This window comes from Athene noctua, chromosome 2 (genome assembly GCF_965140245.1).
Source record: "Athene noctua chromosome 2, bAthNoc1.hap1.1, whole genome shotgun sequence".
Lineage (NCBI taxonomy): Eukaryota > Metazoa > Chordata > Aves > Strigiformes > Strigidae > Athene > Athene noctua.
In genome coordinates this window covers 117,989,548-118,015,086 of record NC_134038.1, presented here as the reverse complement: position 1 = coordinate 118,015,086, position 25,539 = coordinate 117,989,548, and the positions used below count along the sequence as shown (strand labels likewise).

General features: G+C 38.0%; 1 protein-coding gene across 16 annotated transcripts in view; it reads right to left on the bottom strand.

The window, feature by feature from the left end:
- The window catches only part of PARD3 (par-3 family cell polarity regulator), a 444,458-nt gene that overhangs the window by 329,206 nt on the left and 89,713 nt on the right, over positions 1-25,539 (bottom strand). The window lies entirely within an intron of this gene.

Here is a 25,539-nt window from a genome sequence, read left to right as displayed (position 1 = left end):
CAAGGCTTTTGACGCTGTTTCCCACAGCATTCTCCTGGTAAAAATGGCTGCTCGAGGTTTGGACAATCACACACTTCGCTGGGTAAAAAACTGGCTGGACAACCGGGCCCAGAGAGTTGTGGTAAACACCGTTAAATCCAGTTGGTGGCCGGTCACTAGTGGTGTCCCCCAGGGCTGGGTTTTGGGGCCACTCCTGTTTAACATCTTTATTGATGATCTAGACGAGGGGATCGAGTGCACCCTCAGTCAGTTTGCAGATGACACCCAGTTGGGTGGGAGTGTTGATCTGCTCGAGGGTAGGGAGGCTCTGCAGAGAGACCTGGACAGGCTGGAGCCATGGGCTGAGGCCAACTGGAGGAGTTTCCATAAGGCCAAATGCCGGGGGCTGCCCTTGGGCCACAACAACCCCCAGCAGCGCTACAGGCTTGGGGAGGAGTGGCTGGAGAGCTGCCAGTCAGAGAGGGACCTGGGGGTATTGATTGACAGCCGGATGAACAGAAGCCAGCAGGGTGCTCAGGTGGCCAAGAAAGCCAATGGCATCCTGGCTTGTGTCAGCAATAGCATGGCCAGCAGGGACAGGGAAGGGATCTTACCCCTGGACTCGGCACTGGTGAGGCCGCCCCTCGATTCCTGTGTTCAGTTTTGGGCCCCTCACTACAAAAAGGACATTGAATGACTCGAGCGTGTCCAGAGAAGGGCAACGAAGCTGGTGAAGGGTCTGGAGCACAGGTCATACGGGGAGCGGCTGAGGGAACTGGGGGAGTTTAGTCTGGAGAAGAGGAGGCTGAGGGGAGACCTTATCACCCTCTACAACTACCTGAAAGGAAGCTGCAGAGAGCTGGGGATGAGCCTCTTTAGCCTAGTAGAAAGCGACAGGACAAGAGGGAATGGCCTCAAGTTGCGCCAGGGAAAGTTCAGACTAGATATTAGGAAGCATTTCTTTCCAGAAAGGGTTGTTAGGCATTGGAATGGGCTGCCCAGGGAGGTGGTGGAGTCCCCATCCCTGGAGGTGTTGAAGAGTCGGGTCGATTTAGAGCTTAAGGATATGCTGTAGGTGGGAACTGTGCTAGGCAAACGGTTGGACTAGATGATCTCCAGGGTCCTTTCCAACCTAGATGATTCTGTGATTCTGTGTCAAGTGTGAAAATTGGCATCATCAGCCAGGTGCAACAGCCATGTGAAGGAACTTCTTAGAAGTTCACAATATTCACATTTTAATATAGTCAGCTGTGGTTCTGTAACAATGCAAGAGAATTCATATCCAACTTCACTTTCTCATAATGCAGACAAATTACACAGGCTTCTTTCTGAGGTCTGGTTGCAGGTCTTTTGCAATGCATTCACTTTGCTCCTTCTCCAAGAAGAGTCTCTTGGCCTTTCTGAAAAGCCTCAGTACACAGTGGAAACACTGACAAAAATAATAAAGAGCTGCTCTGAACTTTGATGGATTTCTCTGCACTTCAAGGTTATGTTTGGAGGAAGGGAAGCACCTCCTCTTATGAGAACCTAAGTTTTGCAGTCACGCAATGGTAGGATCATCAAGTATTTTCTCCTGATCTGCAAAGTGATAAACAGTTTTTCAGCTCTTAAATATTTAGAGTAAAAACAAAACAGCAGGAGAACAACACTGTTATGTTCTGTTTGCTAAGTGATTCTGGTTTTCACTATGTTAAATCATATTATGTTGTATTTATACTCCTTTCTAAGAAAAAAATAAAAACCAAAACAACCACTAAATAAGATTTTAAACCCTTTTAAATATATCAAAGTACTTTTCAAATAAGTTTACATGTTCACTTTCTATGACACAATTAAGAGTCTTGCTATAAAACCCAGAAGTTCTGATACTGTAGTTGCATCATGCCTTTGAAACCAGGTACTTCATCATATATATTACAATTGCTATTTTTATAGGTCTACATTGCCACAAAAAAGAGCAGGGAGGAATAGGAATTGAGTAAGAATCCCAAACCGTAAATTTATGGGTTTATGGTGATTTTAAGTGAAAAATGTACAAGAAATGTGTTCTAAAAGTAAGCAAAGGCACTGGGGGAGCAGAGGGAATTGTTTATCTTCCTACAACAGCTGAGTCTTGGAAAAGTGAAATTCTCACTCAAGATCAAAGTAAAAATTGCTAAAGCACAGATTCAGCCTTAACACCTGACAACTGTATTAGTTCCGATATGTACACATTTTTAAGTCTGTCGGAAAAGTAGAACTTGAAGTAGCTTTTCTGAACAGTTCTTTCATAGTGAGGTGATATCACTATTTGTTCCATTAAGTTTTTTTCTTTCAATAAAAATTAACCATTTCCATGAAACCCTATTTGTGAATGTTAACTTTTTATTACAGTACCTACCTTTTTTTTTTACAATTTCCAATACTCAGCAACTAAATTTACAAAGACAATTATGAAACATATGTACAATAGCAATTTCCATCATCCTTGTCAGAGGCCATTACTCCCATGAAAGGAATCTTGGATGAGAATCTATAGGGTTTATAGCATTTCATTTCATGAAACATAAGCATACTATCTAAACAGCACCTTACAACTATGTGAAATTGAGTTCTCCAAGTTACTTAAGCAATTCAACCATTAATATAATTAACTTCGATGTAAATCTCTCTCAGGGACTTTAATGAGTCAAGTCAGGAAAATCCAAATTAAATTGAAGAAACATAAACTGGATCTCAGAAGCTTGTTAATAATGATGTTAACAATATTTCCCAATATTACCTAGAAATTACACATTTATAATCATTTAAAAATACAGTTAGTTCTTTAAGAAATATAGATGTTACTCAAGGATTTCTAGCAATATTTTTGATAATTCAGTTAGGGTGATTCAACCACATGACATTATGGTAGTTCTCCTACATTATGCACCTGCATCTCCTACTGTTCAGAAATCAGCACATGACATAGGATTGTGTCCTGAAGTTCTAGGAGGGGAAATGAGGACATTTCTTTCAAGACCTCCTCATATCCCGGGTGAAGTCATATGCTTCTCGCATGGGACTGGCATGCTCATAGCTACGCCAGCTTCCTCCACTGCAGGCTTCTTGGAAGAAAAGCAAGGGACAGTTTAAGAACCTGGAGAAGCAACATCCAGCCCCAAAAAAGAGGTAATTACAAACAGTGCCAACTGCATGAAAGCATACACTGAAGGAAAACTGATTCAAAAGGTAGAACTGCATGCAAAGACAGCAAAATCTATTTTTACAACCAGTTAAAATTCATGGCTATTCCCCAAACCTTACACATGAAAAGCAAAAAAGCAAGACGAGTAAGGCATTACTGGTTCAGCCTATAATCAGGGTAACTTCACATACACCAATGTACAATTAATAAACTGACTTGTTTCAAATCTATCTTATATTTACAAAGAATGCTCATTCCCCCCAGATGGAGTCTCCATGTGACCAAGAACAGAGTCTATAAAACTATACCATGCTTCAGAAGACAGGCCAGATGCAGGAACATCAAAAATTTGATAATTCCATCTTATCAGAACAGCATGACAGATGGCACTTTCATGTTGTAACCTAATAAAATACCCTCTTTTGTCCCACCATTCTAATGGTAAATGAATCAGCACCAGTAAGTTCATCACCTGAAACAGGAGAGAGAGTTTGGTTTCAAAAACGTCTTCATGCTTCAGAAAGCTCTGCAAGCAATGATGTCATTATCATTTCTCACAGCCCTTTGGCAGACCAGCAGGAAGACTGCCCTGCATTTTCTTACAGGCTAGCTCTATCTGCAGGACCAACTTGAAGATAGTAGCTAGAGGGGTTTTTGACTGTCAAACTGCAGCTCTGTGGAGTGCACACCATGCCAGCCTACATAACTCCCACGGGTGCACGGAGGCTGTGGGAGCAGCATGTGGTCACCCAGCACAATACCCCACAAGAGACTTCTAGCTATTTCAGAGCAAGAACAGCAGTGTAAAGACAATGAGAAACACTGTTCAAAAGGAGGAAACTGACAGTATCATACACTCCTTGCAACAACTCCTTTCTGCAGGTCCCAGGATGAGGGGATTCCAAAGGCAGGTGGCAGAGGAGCACCTCTGGGCAGGGATCTCCTTCACCAAGTCATGTGGAAGACATAAACCTGTACGAGTCCCATGGGAGGAAGCAAAGGTGCCTGAGCTGAAAGTTTGGTTTTCCTGAGTATCACTCCTCTTACATACTTGTCATGGTTTGAGCCCAGAGGGCAACTGAGCACCATGCAGCCGCTCACTATTCCCTTCCCCCACCTCAGCGCTGAGAAGAGAATAAAGCAACAGGGTCAGGAATCAAGATAAGGACAGAGAGGAATGACTCACCCATTACAGTGACAGGCAAAGGACAGACTTATTAGGGCAAGAAAAAAAACATAAATTTAATACAACCACTAAGAAACAACACCACATAACAGAGAGAGCAAGACCATGAGAAGCATTACCAATCTTGAAAACACCTTCCCCCATCCCTCCCTTCTTCCCAGGCTCAGCCTTGTTCCCAATATCTCTACATGGGCGGTGTGGTCAGTCCCACCACTTCTTCCACCTTGGGGGAGGAGGGAACTTCTGGAATTCCTGCCTGTTCCAGCACAGTCCCCTTCTCACAGGGGACAGTCCTCCACAAACCAACTCCGACATGAGTCCCTCCCACAGCCTGCAGCATTTCCCTAGCAGTTCCAGTGTGGGACACTCACACGTTTTGCAGTCTTCCCAATGCCAAGCTACAACTGCGGGAGCTTCTTCTTCCCACGGGGTCCTTCTTCGGGCACAGCCACCTGCTCCAGCGTGGGGCCCACCACAGGTTAGCATGTGCTCCAGCACAGACCTCCATGGGTGGCAGGGGAAGGAGCCCTGCCATCTCACCGTGGGCTGCAAGGGGGTCTTCTCTGCACCAGCACACCTCCCTCCCCTTTCCCTCCTTTCTTCCATTGACCTCAGTGTTTGCACAGACATTCTCCTCACAACTCCCCCAACTCCTCCCAGGTTTCCCTTCTTAAACAGGTTATCACAGAGGCACAGCCACTGTCACTAATTGGCCCAGCCTTGGCCAGAAGCAGGTTTTACTTGGAGCTGAGGGAGCTTCGAAAAGCTTCTCACAGGGGCCACCGCTGTAACCCACCTCCCCCTCACTACCAAAAAACCCCACCACTCACTCAAACCAGGGCAATACTCCTTCCTTTCTGAAATGCTAAGGAAAATTTTCCTTAAAAAAATCAAATGGCAACTGTCTTCAGCTAGAGAGCTAAATAATGTACCTATCCTTTTAGGAAATACCTAACTTGTGTAGAGGGTTAAACAGATACAGAACTATGGAAATCGACATATTAAGCAGTTTTAAAAAAGTGAACTGAGAAGCACCCTTGAATTCTAGGACATGATTTTCAATACAGATGGAGCAACATGAGAATGACATCTTAACCATAATCTAGTTCTGCACTGCAATTCCCCAAAATCATTCCCTACCCATTAAGGTACCAACCTGGAAAAAAAACATTGTATTCTTTTTCTCTCCTCTCTCTCTGTACTGGTACAAGAGACATCAATGTTGCAGACAGTGAACTTTAAGGGTTTCATTACTCTCCTTGTCACTAGTCATCTTCCAGGTATGGCAAATGAGCATGAGTATTCAACTACACCAACCCTCAATAATACTTCCTTAGTATGTTGAGATCTGAGTTGTCTTAGTCCCTGCAGTCTCCTTCTTGCCAACCCCACAAGTAGCAACATGTACCCTGCTACAGATTCTGTCAAGGCCAGTAGAAGTCATGACAATTGGCAGGAGTGAACTAAAGCAAGAACATCCATTCTGGTTTTTTTTTTTCAGTTTTCTGTGACACTGAAAAAACACTCATTGCATAATCCTTATGGCAAAAGTTAAAGTAGTTTCCATCACACACATAAGCCAGTACGTGAGTTTGTTTCTGTATTATAGGAAACACTTAGAAATGAGAGAGAAGAGACAGAGAAGGGCAAAATAAAGGTGGTTATAATTTGCAACAAAGGCTGCTCGATTTGCAGCAAACAATTGTTCAGATAGGCAAAAAAATATCCTGAAAACAGCCCCATTGTGTATTTCATATCCTAGAATCTCTCAATTTTGAGCATGTAATTTCTGTCACCATCCCAAACAGAAAAAATTGGTATTTCAATCCTAGAGTAATAAAACATATAAACGGCTTAATTTACTTGGAGAAAACTGATGAACCTTCATCTGTAGTCAAGCTCTTTATTGCTCAGATTTGACACAGGAGTCCACTTAAAGCTCAACAGGAGTTTCTGAATAGCTCTTTGTGTGACACACTTACTCTAGAAAAAATCATTTGGTTTTGTTTTTATTTTACAGTTTCCACTTTACAAATAAAGTTAACGAGAATCTAAGCAGCAATCCTATTCCAGAACAAACATGTTTAAAGGTAAGAAATAACCAGGAACACCTATATATGTGTAAAAAAGTCCCCTGTATTCATTTTTAAGAAGAAATTTCAAAACAAATTCAGCTATTCTAAGTTTCTGTATGAACAAACAGCTAATCTACTTCAGCTAAAGAAAATCAGCATTGATGAAAGCTTACAGCTCAAAGCAAAGAACACACTTTTTCCTTTTGTTGTTTCATCATCTTCCACTAAATTGGGAATTTTAACTCAGTCTGTATTTTTTTCTCAGAAACTTTTTTTTGCTTTTTTAAAATGTAAGATTACCTAAAGTACAAGGAACTTTATTCAAATCCCCTAATTTTTCTAAGCATACTATCCTCTAAGCTAGTCAAATTGTCTATTGCAGATCTGCAAGAAAACAAGCAAAACTGTCTTATCACAGATAAAGAGAGACAGAAACTTCAAGAAAAAATATTGAGAAAGCTTTTGGTATTCCATTGCAGACAAGCCAAATGAAAATCCCATTGATGCAGAGTAGTCACATAGTCCTTTTACATGTATCCATCCTCTCTAGGTGAAGAATTTCAACTATCAAATAAACACAGGATAGAATGGCAAGTAAAAAGTCTGAAAACAGAAATCTGATGTATTGATTGTGATACACAATAAAAGACAGTAATATTTCTATGACTTTTTTATTACTTTTCAGAAAGTATTAATACACCTTCTCTCCCCTTTTTATTGCTACCTCTCCTCGAAATAATATGTCCAGCCATTTTGTTAAAAAGAAAATGTTTCATTTTATAATTCACATATATTCTTGTATCTGCTGAAATGTTATTTGCCAATTACTAACATCACCACCCATCACCAACTCTGGTATTATCAGGTCTTTTTCAATATGGTAAAAAGCAAGGATTCTTTCATCTTAAAATATACACTGCATTAAAATACAAAAGATGTATCACAGATAGAAATATATTTCAGTTAAAGAATAGATTTTAATCTCAGTGTAGTAATTTAATAATAGAAAATTGCCAAGCAATCCAGGGGGAAAGCAGCATATTACACAAAATGCAAAAGAAAAGTGAGCAAATGCAAGATAAACATGAAATGTTTGGAAGTACAAAGGAAAAAAATACTTTTTGTTCAAGGACTGTTGCCCTAAATTTAGATGCAATTTGACACATTGAACTCTGTGTATCTCTGAAAGAACAAAACAGGAAACGGAACCACATCTCACTTAATACATCTCATTCAAGTGTATCAAGTTGAACGATGTTTGCTTCAGGCCATAAACAGCAATAGAATATTCATCAAATATCACCAAATTAAGCTTTTCTCCCACTTGCTTACCTCTGGCCCAACTGCTTTCCCCTGTAAGTAAATTGATTTTGCACTGCAAAACATAGGAGCTGATACAAAATGCTTCTTGACAAACCAAAGAAACTAGGAAAAGATACTCTATAGCATAAGTGTTCAATTTATGTAAAATTAATGAAAATATTTATAGAGAAAAGTAAAACACTTAATGGACTAATTTAAACATTCTGAGAAAAGACAGGCTTCTGGACAAATCATCCCTTTCACTCATCAGTCCTCCATTAACCTAGATGTATATTTTACTTTTAATGAGTTGCATTAACATTAGACATTAGGAACTGATGCATTAGCACAGGGAGTATCTATTCTATTCATACTCTTCAACAAAACAACTACGATGACTCTTGCAACTACTCAATTACCTGCTGCTCCCTCATCGAGGTTCCTGCAAGTGATGACATCTGCAGCAGCAAAGAGTCTGCACAGCCACAAAACTGTTGGGACCACAAAGAAGTCCCTGTGCTGCAAAGTACAACAGAGACAGACAAGCAGGAGAAGCCTAGTTATCTTCAAACCTAGCACCTAACAGCAGGGAGAGATTGCAATAGGTGGACGGGGGCTTCAACACACCATGATGGGGGAGTCAGTGGTCCAGACACCTTCCAATGTTGGTGCAAATCATGACCTCCAGAAGTCAATAATATCTGGAGGCCTTACACAAGCAATAGCTTCAGTCACCCACACAAAAGGTTTTTCTCAAGTCTAAGTCTGTTCTACATTTATGGAAAGCTTGTAACTATGGCAATTACAAAGCAAGTTTTAAAAAGTCCAAATCCTTGGCAGAAGCCAACAGTCTTGGCATGTAGCATTGCCTGGTTAATGATTAACTGCTTCTAATGGACCAAGATCTAAAAGAAATAATGCAGCAATAAAAACCCCACACCAATCAGGTTCATGTTGTATTTTGGTTTAGTTTAAGAGGGAGAAGTATGGGACATGCTTATTGTATGGCACCAACACAGTATAACTGTGACAGAAAATGGATCAACAAAAGAATAAGTACAGGCTCTCAACATACCTAGCAGGTGCCTTTTACAGGAAGGATACGCTTCCTATGGCACCTAACAGAAGAACCGCACTCTTTTAAACTGTAATTTTACACTTTTAATAGACTTTCTTACTCATCCACCAAAAACCACAGATAAACGATTAAAAAAATTACTTCCAGATCAGCAATATAATTTGACCTTGCTCATTTACTGAAAGTAAAAGTGCACACATGAACAACAAAAAAGCACTTCTGCAGTAAATGTTGCTAGTAGAAAAACACAATGGATGTGGATACCATTTAGAAATATTCACATATGATCCACAATGTGATTTCATATATTAAAGTAGGGCTTTATACCAATTCTGCAGAAAAGTATGATTTGTAATAACAGTCATTTTTCAGTTTGCTCACATTTCAAACATTCTGCTAAAAATCACAGCTCCTCAATTTATCTTTATGGTTGACTGGGACTGACAAATTCAGTAGGGGTTATGTATCATTAATAGCACAATAAAAAGAAGTGCATTAGTGTGTATAATTATTGAAAATGGTTTTATTAAACCAATGGTTCTTTGGTTTCTCTACAAAGAAAAAAAAAATATGCCAAAAGCTGTACAACAAAGGCTGAAATCCACAATTACTAAACAACAAATATACTATAGGGTGCAAGGGAGATGGAAAGCACCCAGAAAACTTCCACATCTGTAGGAAAGAAGCATGTAATTATCCTCAGTCTATGCAAGATGACAGCATGTAATTCACATTATGCTTCCCAAGACACAGCTTGTAGCAATGCACTGTTCAAGAGACCTTCAAAAGATCTTTAGAGCGTAGGTTAAGAAGTTAAAACTGAAGCCAATAAGGAGAGCCAAACATGATGTGGTCCACAGCCTGTTAACCACTGAGAGTTTTTGCCTACTAGCCAATTAAGGTAAACACTGACTTCAGGGGCATTCAGGTAATAAATAGTATAGAATATGCTACATGTGAAGAATTAGATGTGATACCTCTACTTGTTCCTCCATTATAATTATCCCTACTGGCTACTATTTGGACCTTGATCATTTTACTGGAATAAAAATTGAAATAAAAAGCCTTTAATTACTCCATTTCTGATATCACTTTTATGTAAATTATGCATGATAATTTTTTATTTCAGGGTGCCAAAAAGGAGAAAATAGGACTTGGATGACGTATTTCCAACATTTTACTAGGAATACTGAATCCTAATGCCAGATGTACTTTTTCTAGTCAAAAACTGAAGAAAAACCAGCAATAGAAGTGTGAAACATTGACACATTCATGAAAAATATTACAGTAAATTTATGAAAGAAGTTTTTAATTTTTACATCAATAAATAAATACCATTCTATGCTTTTTGTCCATAATGTGCAAAATAAAACAGTCAAAAGGATATAACATCTTTGAGAAAAGGACTTTGAACTTTGTGTGTGTGGCAGAAAACTAGCTTCCTCCTGTGCTTTTGAAAGTCCTCAAGTATTTGCTTCCTCCCGTAAGGCATCTTTCAGAGTTCATTCTAAGTCCACCTTCTCCAATAATAAATCTAGTACTTGGAAATCTGCAGCAATACCTTTTGGCATGAGTACATGATTTGCTACATGTTTGCACACAGCTATATTATGACCTTTTCAATACTATAATGATCAAACACTTCTTAAAATCCTTGGACTTGACATACATGTGTATGCTGATCTCATAACAGCATAGTAAGATAGCACCCTATCTTCTTCATTTACATACCCCATTCTCTCCCAGCAAAATTTCAGACATTTTTGCCTTTAGCAAAACCACAAAAACACTCAGGTACTTGAGAAAAACTATCTCTAAAACAACGGGCTTTCACCACCAACCCTGGACCACCTGGGGGTCTGTAAATCATTCCTAAACATACCCACAAAAAGGAACTATGAAAATCAATCAGTATTAACATGTGTAAATTCACTGCCAAGAGGTCTGTATTTTCACTAGGACACTTTAAACATCTCTGCAAATCAAGCAAAGTGGAAAAATGCTCTAAAATACCAAGAAAAAATACTTTTCTAGAAAGTCCCTGCAACTCGGTATTTGTGTTTGCAATATCTCTCTTTTTCTTTTTTTTTTTTCCAAACAGGCATTTACCTAGTCTTCTACTGATTTTCAGTGAATAACAGTGTGGCAAATCCTGCCAGAACTCCATTTACAAATGAAGATATCACAAATACAATTATGTTTGCTCCCCAATAACTGTAACTGCTGTCACACTAGTGTAACTCTGCAACTTCACCCTAGTACTAATAGGACACAGACGTGAATTGCTATTGACAGAAAGCTAGGTAGAGACTGAGAAGTCACTAAGATACCTGCTCCATCTACCTACTCTCTTGGACAGATAAGCTTTAATATAAAATTACTTTATAGTATATTTTCATCTCCATACAAATGTCCAAATTATATTATTTAGCATTCCAAGGCAACTGAATGTTTAATGATAGAAGACAGTGCCTATAATGGGCTATTAAGTCTAAAAACCCATGCAAGCGACGTCAGAAATCTGTAAAAGCTAGAACAGAAACCTGGATTCCTCAATTCCAGTCTTATATTTTATTCAGTGGTGACACCACCTTCAACATTCCTGAAATCACAATTTGAAAAACAAACACCAACACCACCTGCCCGAACAAGTCAGAAATTTGTTCCCCACATTTCATATCCTGTGCAAACATTTCAATCTGCAAGCTGCTTGCAATACTTGCAGAATTCAAATTTCACAGGATACCTACAAAGTGTATTTTTTTTTAAAAAAAAAAAAAGTACAGAAGAATTTGAGTCATTATGTCCAAGTCAATAGATTTTATTCTCTGCTAATTTCAAGCAGGGTTCAAGACTGTTAACAGAGAGGTATTTAACAAATAATTAATAAGGACTTTTATAAGATCTGTGTGAAAAAAATAAAGTTTCTTAGATCATTTTAACCAGAAGAAAGCACAATGAGTCCCTATAACAGTTCTTCAGAGTTCCCATCCAACAGAAGTTTGTAAATAAGACAAAAAATTGCCTAATAATATCATAATATAAACATCATATGAACAGGGGAAGAAAAAAAAAATCAGAATTTGCATTAATAGAGTTTAAGAAAGCATTTACTGCCAGGGTGCAAATGCATACAAAACGAATTTAACAGATGTGAAGCTTTAAAGAATAGTATCCTGAAAATTAATACAAAAAGGTTTTTACTTGATATTTTATAATTAGCTGTACAAAAATAATCCTTAGCAAGATGCTGTTTCATACTTAGCATTACAGTGAAGCCTAGTGTCTGCATAAATATTGTCACAGGCACAAACAAGCCTAAAGAAACTCTAATTTGGAGCTGGACAAGGCTTTCTAGGTCAGAATCAGCGAGTAGCAGTAACAACTAAGCTGTTCTGTTGGCCAGATGTATGAAAAGATTTTTTTCTACATTAAATACAGTTAATATGTGTTACAGATAACTAAGAGCCGGCAGCACAGTGCCAGTTTGTACAGGCTTCCAGGACATTCTCAGTACGTGAGCCTGACCACGGTGTTGCAAACCGATTGATTCAGCCTAGTGCTATCTTTTGTAGGTTAAAATTTATCACCCAGGTTTCATAAAACAGGGAGGACACAAGTAAGTCAGGTGTTTGCCTGAATAAGAAGAGTACCACAGAGATGAAGACTGACTGTGGGACATGATTATCCCAAATTCCAGCACTCTGTCTGAAAAATAAAAAAATGCTATTTCTAGTAATACACACTCAGGTAACTATAAAATGAATAGCAGACAAAAAACAAGGGTTCAAGTTCCCAAACACTGGCATCTCCCGAAGACATACACTGATTTGGAAACACTCTCTACATAATTTTTCAACAAGATCACCAGTGATCAACAAGATCATGGCTGAAACAACCGTCTTCCAGACACCATCAGACACAAGGCTTGGCACATTTCTAGTTCACCCTAACAAGCCTCCTATGCTTTACTCAAACTGGCTGGTTTCCATACTTGCGTGCCGACTAAACAATGACAAAACACCACAGAGTTAAATCCCATGTACAGCCAAGACAAGAATATTTACAGATAGGAGCTAATGCCAACATTAGGGCATACTGCCCAACAGTTCATGGACTGACACAAATATTTTACTTTAATTGCCACTCTCTATACAGAACACAGTAGGGCTGAACACTGTTTCCGCCTTAGCTATTGAAGAACTTCAGACTTAAGTCTAAATCATGTCCCTCAAGCTCTTTCTAATAGATTATGGTTTTAGAATTTTCCAGACAGGACATTAGTCCCCATATATCAACAGAGACGTGTTTCAGCTTTACTAGTTCTTTACTCTCACTATCCAAAATCTCCCTAGAGAGAAAATGTCATTAACGTTAAGTCTAAAAGCAAACTACTGTAACTTAAAGGCCCAACAAACATTGTAACATTTTCAGAAATACAAGTTGAGTATGCTCAGTAACGTTCAGAAGAAACAAAAATTGCAGATGAGAAGAAATACATCCAAGAAAAAGACATTGAGCAATTCTCTCTGCTGTTTTTCCTGACTCATTCCAGCTCTCCATATGCAACCCAAACCCTCTCCCCTCCCACAATAACAGGAGCACATATGGACCCACACCCTTCCCACTCTGCCCTTGCCTCACTCCTCATAACCTTCCAGGCCATGCACCACACTTCTCCCCCAGAGACAGTGACTGCTGGACTCCTCATGACATTAACTTGTCAAGACATGGGCAAGAAGGGTCTACCCAAGATTTGCAACTGCAGCAAAACAAAGTTTGTCTTGGAAAAAGCTAACAAAGTAATATGGTAATATTTCTCGCCTTCAGTTATCAAGATGTAAGCGTTAAAGGAGCTTCTAGAAAATAAAAACCACCACTGCTGCCAGTGGTATCAAGCTACAGAAGACAGGTCTTGCAGATCGCAATTTTGGTGGGCATATTAGCTTATCAAAACCCAACACACAGTTCAAAATCTGAAAATTATTCCTTCTTGGAAGAAGACTCAGCCATACAAAATATGACTCACACAAGAACGTAAGCAGGAATGCAGAATACTATGTGTGCAGAAAATTCACCTAAGTTCAATAGGACACCTAGCATAGGTAGCTCCTGACATGCAAAAAGGTCAACAGAGTTGGGGCCTGTGCTTCATACGAGACAGCACCATGTCAGTCCACGGACTAAAAGGTTACTTTTTGTACGTGTCTTTCATTTAACATGTCTGTGTAGAAATATTTCCTTCACAGAGCTGCATCTTCAGTGCAAAGTGCATGTAGAGTAGCAAGACATCAGTGGGAATCTTGCTTAGGAGGGGATGTTCCATTAACTGGAAGACAGCAAAGCAGATTACAAATCACAAAGTTGTTAAAGCACAAGCAATCCTATTCCATCCACAGTGGCTCATATATCTATATGGGAAGCATATGCTCTTATAATGTCAATATTGATGGCATTCTGTCAAAAAAAAAAAAAAAAAAAAGGTTGTAAATTAAATTGCTTTATATCTTCTCTTTTTTGTGAATATTGAAACTGCATATGTTTATAAGACATTCAGTTACATTTATTAAGGAAAAAATACTTAAAATAGATCTAAATAACATTTTTAAGAGAGAAAGGACATACCTCCATATTCTAGGTTAAATGAGGAGCAAAAATTTGGGTGGATTTTCTTAGAAGAATGATCATAAAACAGCAATAATCTTGTGGAACTCTATTACTTCCTGCCTTTATTTTCAGAACTCTTAAACTGGAGGGGGGGGGGGGGGGAAGGCAACTCAAAGAGTTTAAAAATTCCAGGGCCTTAATTAATCTTTCTGAAGCAGGATAGTCCTGCTGGTGCCTCTTTTTAACCTGCTTGGAAACACTATTTTATTTTAACATAGAATAGAATAGAACTTCTTGAAAGATCTCAAGTAACTTCATGGAGTAAGGTACAGTGGCTTTGTCTACTTTTTAACCTTTTTCCAAAACAAAAGGTTTACACTCAGACCACCTGATCACTCGACAAACTTCCCCCCCAGCTGACAGTTTTCACCTATCCAGACAAACAAAAACCTTATAGGTTTGAACTGTGTCAAATCTATGCAGTAGCCAAAAGAGAAATGCCTCAGCATTTGGCAGCCATGGCATACACACGTATACTATCAATCAAGTATTGCTATACTGAAGGTAAATACCATCAAACTTTACAAGGTGAACCCTTTGGTTTTTGTTCTTCTCCCTAGTCTCTATGCATTATTTTAAGAAAGAATCACAGCTACAGATACCCTTATCATGTGCTTGCAGAACCAAAAGGTCACATCCTGCAAAACAACACAGAAGCTCTGAGATTAACAGGACGGCCACTTACTTATCCCTCAAACAAAGCATGTCATATTTTTATCTTAATTGCTCTAACTATAAAGAAGTTGCTTTCTTCTGATAAATTCAAAGATATTGAAATTTTTCATATTCTACATTTAACAACTGTTCAAACAGTCTTCAAATAGTCTATTTCCTACTACAGTAGGAAAAAAGTGGAATATAAAACTGTGCTACTGTGCAAGATGCACACTATTTCTATCACACTATACTGGGATAGCACACCATACCAGTATATTCTTAGTTAATCTGAAAACATCTCAGAAAGAAGTTGTAAACTGTCCCTATGGTACCTCTAGCATGAAGCATTATCCTAAATAGTTTCGGGGTTTTTTTATTTAATGGAATTTAATGGAAGCAGAAACATGCAAATTGAAAAAGAATATTCTTCCCAAACTACTATATTTCCTGCTATAGAGAAATATGTCTGCATTGCATAGATACAGTCGATAGCCAGGACTGTTCTGCTCTGTATGTACATTTGCTTTACAGTACCTGGCACTGGTAGTACTGATGGCTACTTGGGGATGAACAAAGGAAAGAAAGAGTTGGAAGCAAAAGACCTAAACTGCATGTTAGAGCTTTTAACATGTATAAATCAGTGCAGAAACACAAGTTTAATGAGTTTCTATTACCATTAATTTTATTTTTAATTGCAATGGTTTTCAATCAATATAGAAACTGTGACCCACCAAACAAAATCTATACAGTGCTTCCAAAACAGACCATGAATGTATCATTACTTACTGCTTGGGTGAACCTGTGATTCCCTCCACACACACACAAACCCATATGCCCATACAGTGCAAGGTCAGGATGCTACCAAATATAAAGTAAGCATGTACAGAGCACAGACTCTGCATAAAGGAAAACCATGACTGCACTACACACCAACAGCCTCTTAACTATTTTTAAAAGTGCTTTTAATCCCTTTCTGTGACTGACCTGTATTTGCCATCCAAAAGATACTACTTCTCTCAGCATTTGTCTAAACAGTAAGTGGAATTTTCTGACACTGCTTCTGCAAGAGGCCTGCATCTACTCCAACTCAGTAATTAAAAATTTAAATACCGTGTTCATACATTCACTTCCAACTTACTCTAATTTGCACTTTCCAGTAGTTATCAAATGGACAACGTCATGATCTAATTACACAGCAACAGAAGAAGAAAAGGCTGAACAACTGTGATTACTCCCAGCAGCCTCATCAGGGCTGTAACCTCAGATTTTAACAGATAAGCCTTGGTACAATATACTTGACATTTACATTTTCAAATGTATGTTCTATCCAATTGCCCTCACAATACTGGTTTAATTAAGATGCAGGACATTACCGGCCAGAATCACTTCACTAAAAAGGCATATGTTAAATAGTCCTATAACCAGTATAGTATAATTGAGCTCTGTCACTTGGAAAACCATTGCTTAAGTAGAAGAAAAATCAATATTCCGTCTTTTCACAATGTTTTCCATTTCACTCTGTACAATCAAAGCAGTACCAGAAATGCATACCGAATACAGTCAACAGTACCAGAGGAACATAAAGAATACACTGAGATTCAAGCATGATTTTAGAGCAGTGGTCTTATTAATAATAATTCAACACCTAACATGGCATTTAATCAAGCTTTAAAGCATTTAACTCTCCCAGTGAACAGAGTTACTGAAAACCATTATCAATATGAAGCAACACTGATACCCATTAAGCACAGAGAAAGGCAAATATGACAAAAATGAAGAGAAACTAAAGGTCAACTTTATAGGATGGAAATCAAAATGCAAAACATGCATTCCAATCATTTCTACTGCTTTAGGTGATGAAATCATGCTCTGCAGCAAGTGGTTCAACTAGCAGGGTCATATTACCAATCATAAATCTTCCTTATAATGAAAAAGGGCAAAATGTACAAGTTACTATTCCTTTTTCCATATCATAAGGAATTTTTTGGAAATTTTATACATTTACCACTCTCCTAAACAAGTAGGATAAGAAAAAAACATATTCACTACAACACTGCAAAAAAACAGCAACAATGTACTGGTTTAGAAATAAAGCCTGGTTTTCCTCAAAAACAACGTGTAAAAATGACACAAAACACAGTATGAATTAAATAACACTTTGGCAGTAAAAGATGTATGAGTTTTACATAAAGGCATAGACCACTGTCTTCATTATAGCAAAATATCACTGATACACAAGCTATTCAGATTAGTATATTGACTGATAATGACACCAAATTAGTGCATTCAAAACAAGCTCCATTTGTGAACTAATTCGTGCATTAGAGAAAAAGGAAAAAGCTGGTATTACTGTGAACATGATAATGGGATGTTCACTAGCACAAATACAAGATTTGGGGGCTCAAGTCAGTCATATCAGAATATCTCTGCCTAACGATATAAAGCCCCCTAGATTTAATCATTATAATGCCTTCTTCTAGTTTTAAAATCTCTGCACAGGAAACATTCATCAAAATCAGTTAAGCCTTTCCAAAATGTTTGTAAGACCTTAAAATCTTTACACATAAATAGTCTCTATACACAAATTTCCAACTGCACAGAATCACAGAGTTGTCTAGGTTGGAAAAGACCTTGAAGATCCTCCAGTCCAACCATTAACATAACACTGACAGTTCCCAACTACACCAGATCCCTCAGCGCTAAGTCGACCCAACTCTTCAACACCTCCAGGGATGGGGACTCCACCACCTCCCTGGGCAGACCATTCCAACGCCTAACAACCCTTTCTGGAAAGAAATGCTTCCTAATATCTAGTCTGAACTTTCCCTGGCGCAACTTGAGGCCATTCCCTCTTGTCCTGTATCTTACTACTTGGTTAAAGAATCTCATCTCCAGTTCCCTGCAACCTCCTTTCAGGCAGCTGTAGAGGGCGATGAGGTCTCCCCTCAGCCTCCTCTTCTCCAGACTAAACACCCCCAGTTCCCTCAGCCGCTCCCCATACGACCTGTGCTCCAGACCCTGCACCAGCTTCGTTGCCCTTCTCTGGACACGCTCGAGTCATTCAATGTCCTTTTTGGAGTGAGGGGCCCAAAACTGAACACAGGAATCGAGGTGCGGCCTCACCAGTGCCGAGTCCAGGGGTAAGATCCCTTCCCTGTCCCTGCTGGCCACGCTATTGCTGACACAAGCCAGGATGCCATTGGCTTTCTTGGCCCCCTGGGCACCCTGCTGGCTCCTGTTCAGCCGGCTGTCAATCAACACTGCAGGTCCCTCTCTAACTGGCAGCTCTCCAGCCACTCCTCCCCAAGCCTGTAGCGCTGCTGGGGGTTGTTGTGGCCCAAGTGCAGCCCCCGGCATTTGGCCTTACTGAAACTCATATGGTTAGCACAGTGCACAGTGGTTTTTGAGCTCTCATTAGTGGACCCTTCTCCTCATTCCTAAAACACTGACACAGAACTCTCCCCCATGTACTGCCTACCACCCACCATCCGGAGGAACTGAAAAAGTCATGACTCTAAAGATTCCTACCTTCTGATTTTAGTACAAGGAGAAGCCCCAACATTATCTTTACTAAAACCACTCCAGAAGTCAGCATTAGAATTATGTCTTTGTTATACATGAGCATTCTAGTCATGAGAAGCCGCACACATACATCCACAACAAAGTATTAACTTTTAGAAACTGAGACCAAGGAAAATGAAATGCATACCAAAATCTCGTTCAAGTATATTAAAAATGGTCCTGTAGCTCCATTACTACCCACTGTCATACCAGAAACTGAATTCTGCACCTGGTGTCGAGCATCTTCATTTTAATTTTTTTGAGGGACAGCAGTAAGAGGGGGACAGGAGAGGTGAGAAAGATACCTACCCTAGAACTATAAAATATGAATTCAAAGAGTCATCAGGGTGAGTAAAGGGAGATAAGAACAATAGTCATCATTCATGGGTCATCCAAACGTTCCTTCTGCAGCTTGACTTGCATCTTAGCTAGCAAATAAACAAGAGGAGCCTGTAATCTGTAACAGCCGACTCCATTTTCATCAATATAGATTGTCACTCCCATTCTTCCCCTACCATGCAAACTATCAACCTGCAATACCGAATCTCATGATCCAGTGCCAAATGCTCTAAAATTATGCCAACAGCTCATGGCAGCTCATGGCATACTTCAAAAAGACACACTCTGCATTGCAGCCTGAAGGTAATGGGCAGAGGTTTTGTTACCACACCTGGCTCTTACAAGATGCTGTTGCTCTTGCTGTAGGGAAACAGTGGGACTCACCTCAGAACCAGGAGAAAGAAACTGGGACAGCCAAACTGAAGAAAATGAGAGTCTTCAACTTCGTTTCCCTCTTGGTTCTACTTGTGAAAATATTTTTGGTTCTGCTTCCCTATGTCTGCGCCTTACCCAATACACAGACTCTTCCCCAATAATTCCTCTTATTAATACGTGTATGGAGTTTTGTATTTTCTGCTGGGATCTCATTCAGAACACAATTTTCAAGTGAATTTTTATTAGCAGTTAGTGCCATGGGTGGTTTAAATCCTGGATTGTTTTCATATTCTTCACATTCTACAACCTAAAATAGTACTCTACTGAAAAAAACATAGAAATGTATGTCAAGATACTTAAAAACTTTAAAATACACTTCCTTTTAACAGCCAAAGAGCTAGGTCAAGATCTCCTTTCTGCAGAGCATATTAGTAATTTGCAATTTAGCTCCATTTTAATTTGGGAGAAATGCTCAATAATAAGGAATACTATTAAAAATTAATTACTATTATTTTTAATTCTGATTCGTTTTCTAAAAGGCAATTGCCCTCCTGATCTGAGAGAATCAAAGTACTACAAACACTGAAAAACGGCATCTCTGAATTCAGAGTAGCCCAGCAAGTTGCAAGGAGTCAGCTGAACCAATAAGCAGGGAACTAACTAAAACTCTGCTGAAAAGGAGCCTCTGGCTGCTAAGCACAAAGATAACTTGTATACTTGCAGAACTAAAGAGTGAAAAAATAAATCTCACATTTGCCCTCAAACACTTCTCACCAGCCACAGAAAGGATGACATTAACTATGGCACAATTAGACTACTGCAGGCAAGTGAGTTACTGCTGAACAGATGAGCTAATTTTACTGACCAAGCATATACCCCTTGCCTGCTACAAGTGCCTTAATTTTACCACAAGGGTGTAGTAACTAAGAATTCACGTTTTCACTTTGCCACTGTAATAGGCTCATTTGTTCTTATCACAGGAGTACGTCCTATCTCCCTTCCTGCAACCTCTTCTCCATGGTATTTCTTTCAGGAAAACATTTCCACGTTACCTCCTTGACTTGATAGTGTTTTGACTTTGTAGCATTATAAGCATGTATTTTCTAAATATTCTTTCCTAATAAGAAACTAAGGGACTAAAAATTGCCCAGATATCTGCAAAATACTAATGTTGGCATATTTTGGCCATTAGGAGGGCTGTGAAAACTAAGTACACCTGGTCCATAGCTGTGTTCAAAATACACAGCCACCTACTGCAACAACCACCAGACAGTTGCCAGAGAAGGGAAAAGAAACCAATTGTATGGACAAAGAAATTAACGTATAGTCATACTAAAAAGAACATAACAAACGCTGTCTCACAACACGAAGTAGTGTTGAACACAAAAATATAAAAGGGATCGTGACAGTATGATGTGGGGAAAAAATAGAAATGCAAAAAGACAACAACCACAGTTCCAGTATCTTCATTTCTTCTTGTGACCCACACCTAATCTAAAGAGAAGCCACAGGAGACAACTGTGGCACCATAAAGTTAAAGTACTAGAGATACTATTTCAACTCCTTAGTTCTATGCTATGTTAATAATTAATTAATTAATAAATAAATAAATAAAAGAAGCTTCGCCAAACCTTTTCCAGTAACAACTCCAAAGGATGTATATTAAGTTACTGTGGCTTTTGGAGGGGTTGGTTTTTTTCCCCCAATATCTATCTTTTATGTGAAAATCCAGATTCAATTTCTTTAAGCATGCAACAAATTCAGACAAGGATACAGTTTAAAGATATCTAAGTCTACAGGCGTCAGAATAATTCACTCATTAGCAACATGTAATATGCTTTAATAAATTGCATTATTTAATTCTAATTTTTATTAAAATCACAGTGAAATTGGAAGTGAGAATTCTTTCCTGCTTATTCACAATTGCCATTTTATTGGTTTGTTACTAGACAGACACTGCTATAATGATAAGAATTATTTTCTATTGTTTTATTGTATAAAGTAGCCGTAAGCATTTTATAGCTTTAGAGAAGCCCTTTGTTGTGCAGGTTTTACTTTTAACCTGATTTCTTGCTCTTTGGGATGTAAGAGGATGAGTTCAGCATAAAGCAAGGAAAATAAAGCAGGATCATACATCAACAACAGACCAGACCATACAACAGCTTCTGTGTTAGAGAGTGGTAGGAGCTAACAGATATGAAATATTTAGGTCCCTTGAAAAGATACTAAAGTCTGTTCTAGATTCATAAGAGGAAATATATGCATTTTCAGCATATTTAATAAGTGTAATAATTGAAGTGCTTAGAAGTTAGGGTGATAAAAAGCTGCATTTATCTTTTCAAGCACATTAGTGTACAATTACAGCTGGCCTAAAAATAGACCAAGTCACTCATAGTTGAAAAGATCAAAAATTGTATAACTTGAGTGACTTGGTTTATTTTTAGGCCAGTCTTAAAAAGATCAAGAATTTCACTAGATTAGGGAAAAAATATAATTGCTATTGATAGTCAGACATATTTTCTTGAAATTAAGACTAAAGCTAGGAACTTATAAAAAAATATTTGTAACAGATCATGAAATAATCTCAAATTTACGAAATTTATCGACAAAAGACAAGTCCTGTATTAGCTCAGCCAACAATAGTAAAACTTTCTTTTTGGAGTGCATACAAGCAAATTATACCTCCCATACTTTGAAATAGTATGTCTGTTCTAGCCAGTCAATATCTTACTCTACATTCTCACTATATCTAATGAAAGGAAATGCATGTTTATGTATGTTTAAGCGTACTACTGTTAAAACAAACTTGCAATGAATTAACATAATCAGAAGAGAAACTCAATTTTCTCCCCTGCATGTGCAGGTGAATACACAGAACAGATTGATATCTCCCATTGCGTGTGTGGCTAAGTGTTTCTAAGCAACCTTGCTCTATCATCTTCTGTGAAAAAAAACGAGTTAAGAGTTTGAACTGCAGTCTGATAGAGCTGTGAATACTAATGACTAACAAAAAAAAAAAAAAAAAAAAGCATCTCATAATTTATTTTGGAACAGAACATAAAGAAACCACAACTACAAAAATACTCAAACTTGTATTACATTAAGGTGAACATTCAATTAAATTTAAGAGTATCTTCCCTATGTAAGGAATAAGAATGAAGATTTGAAACAACCAAATCAGGTAAAATTTTTTTTTTTTTTTTGCATACATCTCTTCTGCAGCACAAAATATCCATGAACATTATCCATTCCCAAAATCTGCAAACACACAATTAGATATGACAACATTTCTTAGCCAGAGAATGTACTTTAATTCTGTTATCACCTCTGAATAGCAAACCACAGCCTTCATCAGCAGAAAATTAGTTGCTTTGACCTTACCAGCCAGATGCATCATGCATCATCACACAATAGTATTGAAAATGGAAATGCTGAAAGCAGCATACTGCTATTCTACCCCAAAAATTAGCTTGAAGTTACATAATGGTTACTCATTTTCAGAAATTTCATTTTGACAGACTTGCAAGAACTACAAGGTACAGTAACAGGTCAGAAATTTGCCCACTATTACTTGTTCATCCACTCTGAATTTTGTCTAATACATAAGAAACATGTAAGCAGGGGAAAAAAAAAGAGCCCTGTGTGTCTTCTTACAATCGGGGGCAGGGGGTGGGTGGGGTGGTGTCTGTGTGTGGAAATTACACTTACCAATTCTCAGTACAAGTACTCAATTAACAATTCAACAAAACAAACCTCCATTCTTTAAAAAAGCGTTAATTATATTGTTCAGGCACTAAAAATTTCTTCGGAGAAAGAGAATATTTTTCCAGAAATTAATGCAAGCTTTGACAGTTTCCTGCTTACTAGAAGAAGTATGACTACTCTCATAGCCTCTTAGCCTAAACAAGATGCATCAGTTATTAATGTTTTGTCTTTTAAGGACAAAATCTCTGTGTTTAACTGTACCTAAGTTACAGCCTCCTCTCTACTACTGCAATTTGTCCAAGACAAAATGAAAACAAATCGCAAACCATTAGTAGTTAAAGCACTTTCTAAAAAGGAATCTGAAATCTTACTGCCAAGTATAGAAAGCAAGATGTACAAGACAAGAATAAAAAAATTAAGACACACAGACTCATTTTTCATTCTTACGTCAGTACACCATGGTGCACATAAGGATGACCAGAGCGGATTAGGTGCAAGTATTAGTCAGAGAACCTCATGCATTAGGTTAGTGCTTGTGCTGCTGTACCACCCCATTCAGTGCTAACCAGTTGCTTGCCACTGCCAAATACATGGCTAAAAGCAAGATCTTCACCATGAAGGGAAAGTGTGAATAGATTGAGATGTTAACCTCTATGTATTTAGCTTTAACCATCTTTATGCCCATACATAATTCAGAAAATTATGAAATCAAGGTACCTGCTAAAGCAAGCACCCATCTCCCATGCATTGTTCCTGTATCCTTGGTTCAGTTACACCTTTCATATTTTAAGAACGGACAAAAGTTAATGAATCCCCTTCTAACTCTTGGAATAACCGGCTCCCCAGCTACAAAAAAAAAAAAAAAAAAAAAAAAAAAACAAAACAACAAAAAAAAAAAAAAAAAAAAAAAACACAAACCACCAAAAAACCCACACAAACCCCACACCCCACCCACAACAACAAAAAACCCACAGCAGCGAATTCTTGTTAAAAAATATTTTGCATTGGTGTTTTTACTTGTGAAGTTTTGCCCATAATTCAATAGTTACTATATGATTACTTTCATGAATGATAATGTAAACTTAGTAGTAAGTACTGACCACAACCGTATGTCCAAATATTGCTTAAGTTTTTAGACTGATAACGATCTGCAGCATATCATACATTTAACTATATATTAGTTGATCTCAAGAACATAGGAAAAAATTAATATAAAGTCGTTTAGTTTTAAAATGTTATTATTAACTAATTAAACTGTTATTTTAATACTAGAATAAAAGAGTCTGACATTCTTCCAAACCAAAAATACGTTTTTCCCCACAAATTCCCTTGTTTGCTGTTTAATATAACCTCGATGATGTGGAATGTTTCTGTATTAGCCTTGCAGACCTAGAATATTTGAGTCTGGTTGAATCCCAGGCACTCTTAGGCAACACACCAAATGCAAAGCACAAGATCTGTTGAAATCACAGATGTCGTGCTACAGCTCTTTTAGAGGCTTTGCTTTTGCTCAACTGACATCTTAAGAGAAAGGATTTAAGGACAGCCACAAAGTAGATAAAAATGGATTCTGCACAAACAAGATTTGCCAGGGACCTGAAAATTTAGTCTACTGTATTATACAAACATAAGAGATACAGTCCTAATACTGTCTAGCTGCTTTTTTGAATAGCTTATAGATTTTTACCAGGTAGCAAAGATTTTCAGTATATTGTCTACAGCAAGATGTAGGATAACAAAGCATTCTGCTGATGCAACAATATGAAAATACCATTTCAAATATATATCAAATTGAAAATGGGAAAGCTCTGGAAGAAACCTGTATTTATTTCTTTTCACTAAAAATTATATATGAAAGATTGATTCACATTTTTTAAAAAATCTTATTTCCACCAAAGTATCACTAAAGAGTAAATCAAAATACTGTAAAAAATACTATATAAGAATACAAAGCATGAATATCAGTAATTTATGAAGAAGTTCCTTCACAGTTGTTAGTTTTATGCAACACTACCCAGAGATTGATATCTAAGTTATCAAACTGATCTACTCTCCAAAATTGAAAGCAATACAGACTAGATAGAGAGATGATGCATAATGAATTCATAAATTGTGAAATCACAGTCTCATTACCATTTTGCTAGCCTCTTCCAAACTGCATAGGATTGCTCTGACAGTAATGGGGACTCCAGCCAAGAAGCCAAGATTCTGGCACTAAGGGTGAAGTGAGGTTTCCTGGTATATAAGAGTGAAAGAACAAACTAGTGGCTGGACTTCTAAAATATTTCACATAAAACATTTAGTGAAGCTGTCTCTAGGAGAAGCCTTAGCTAATAAAATTATAAATCATCGTCCTGACTCCAACAGAGGTCACTTGAAAGGTTCTCAGCATCTCTCAGAAGATGCTCGCTTCTATAGAAACTGTGTCATCATTGACAAAGTGATGTTA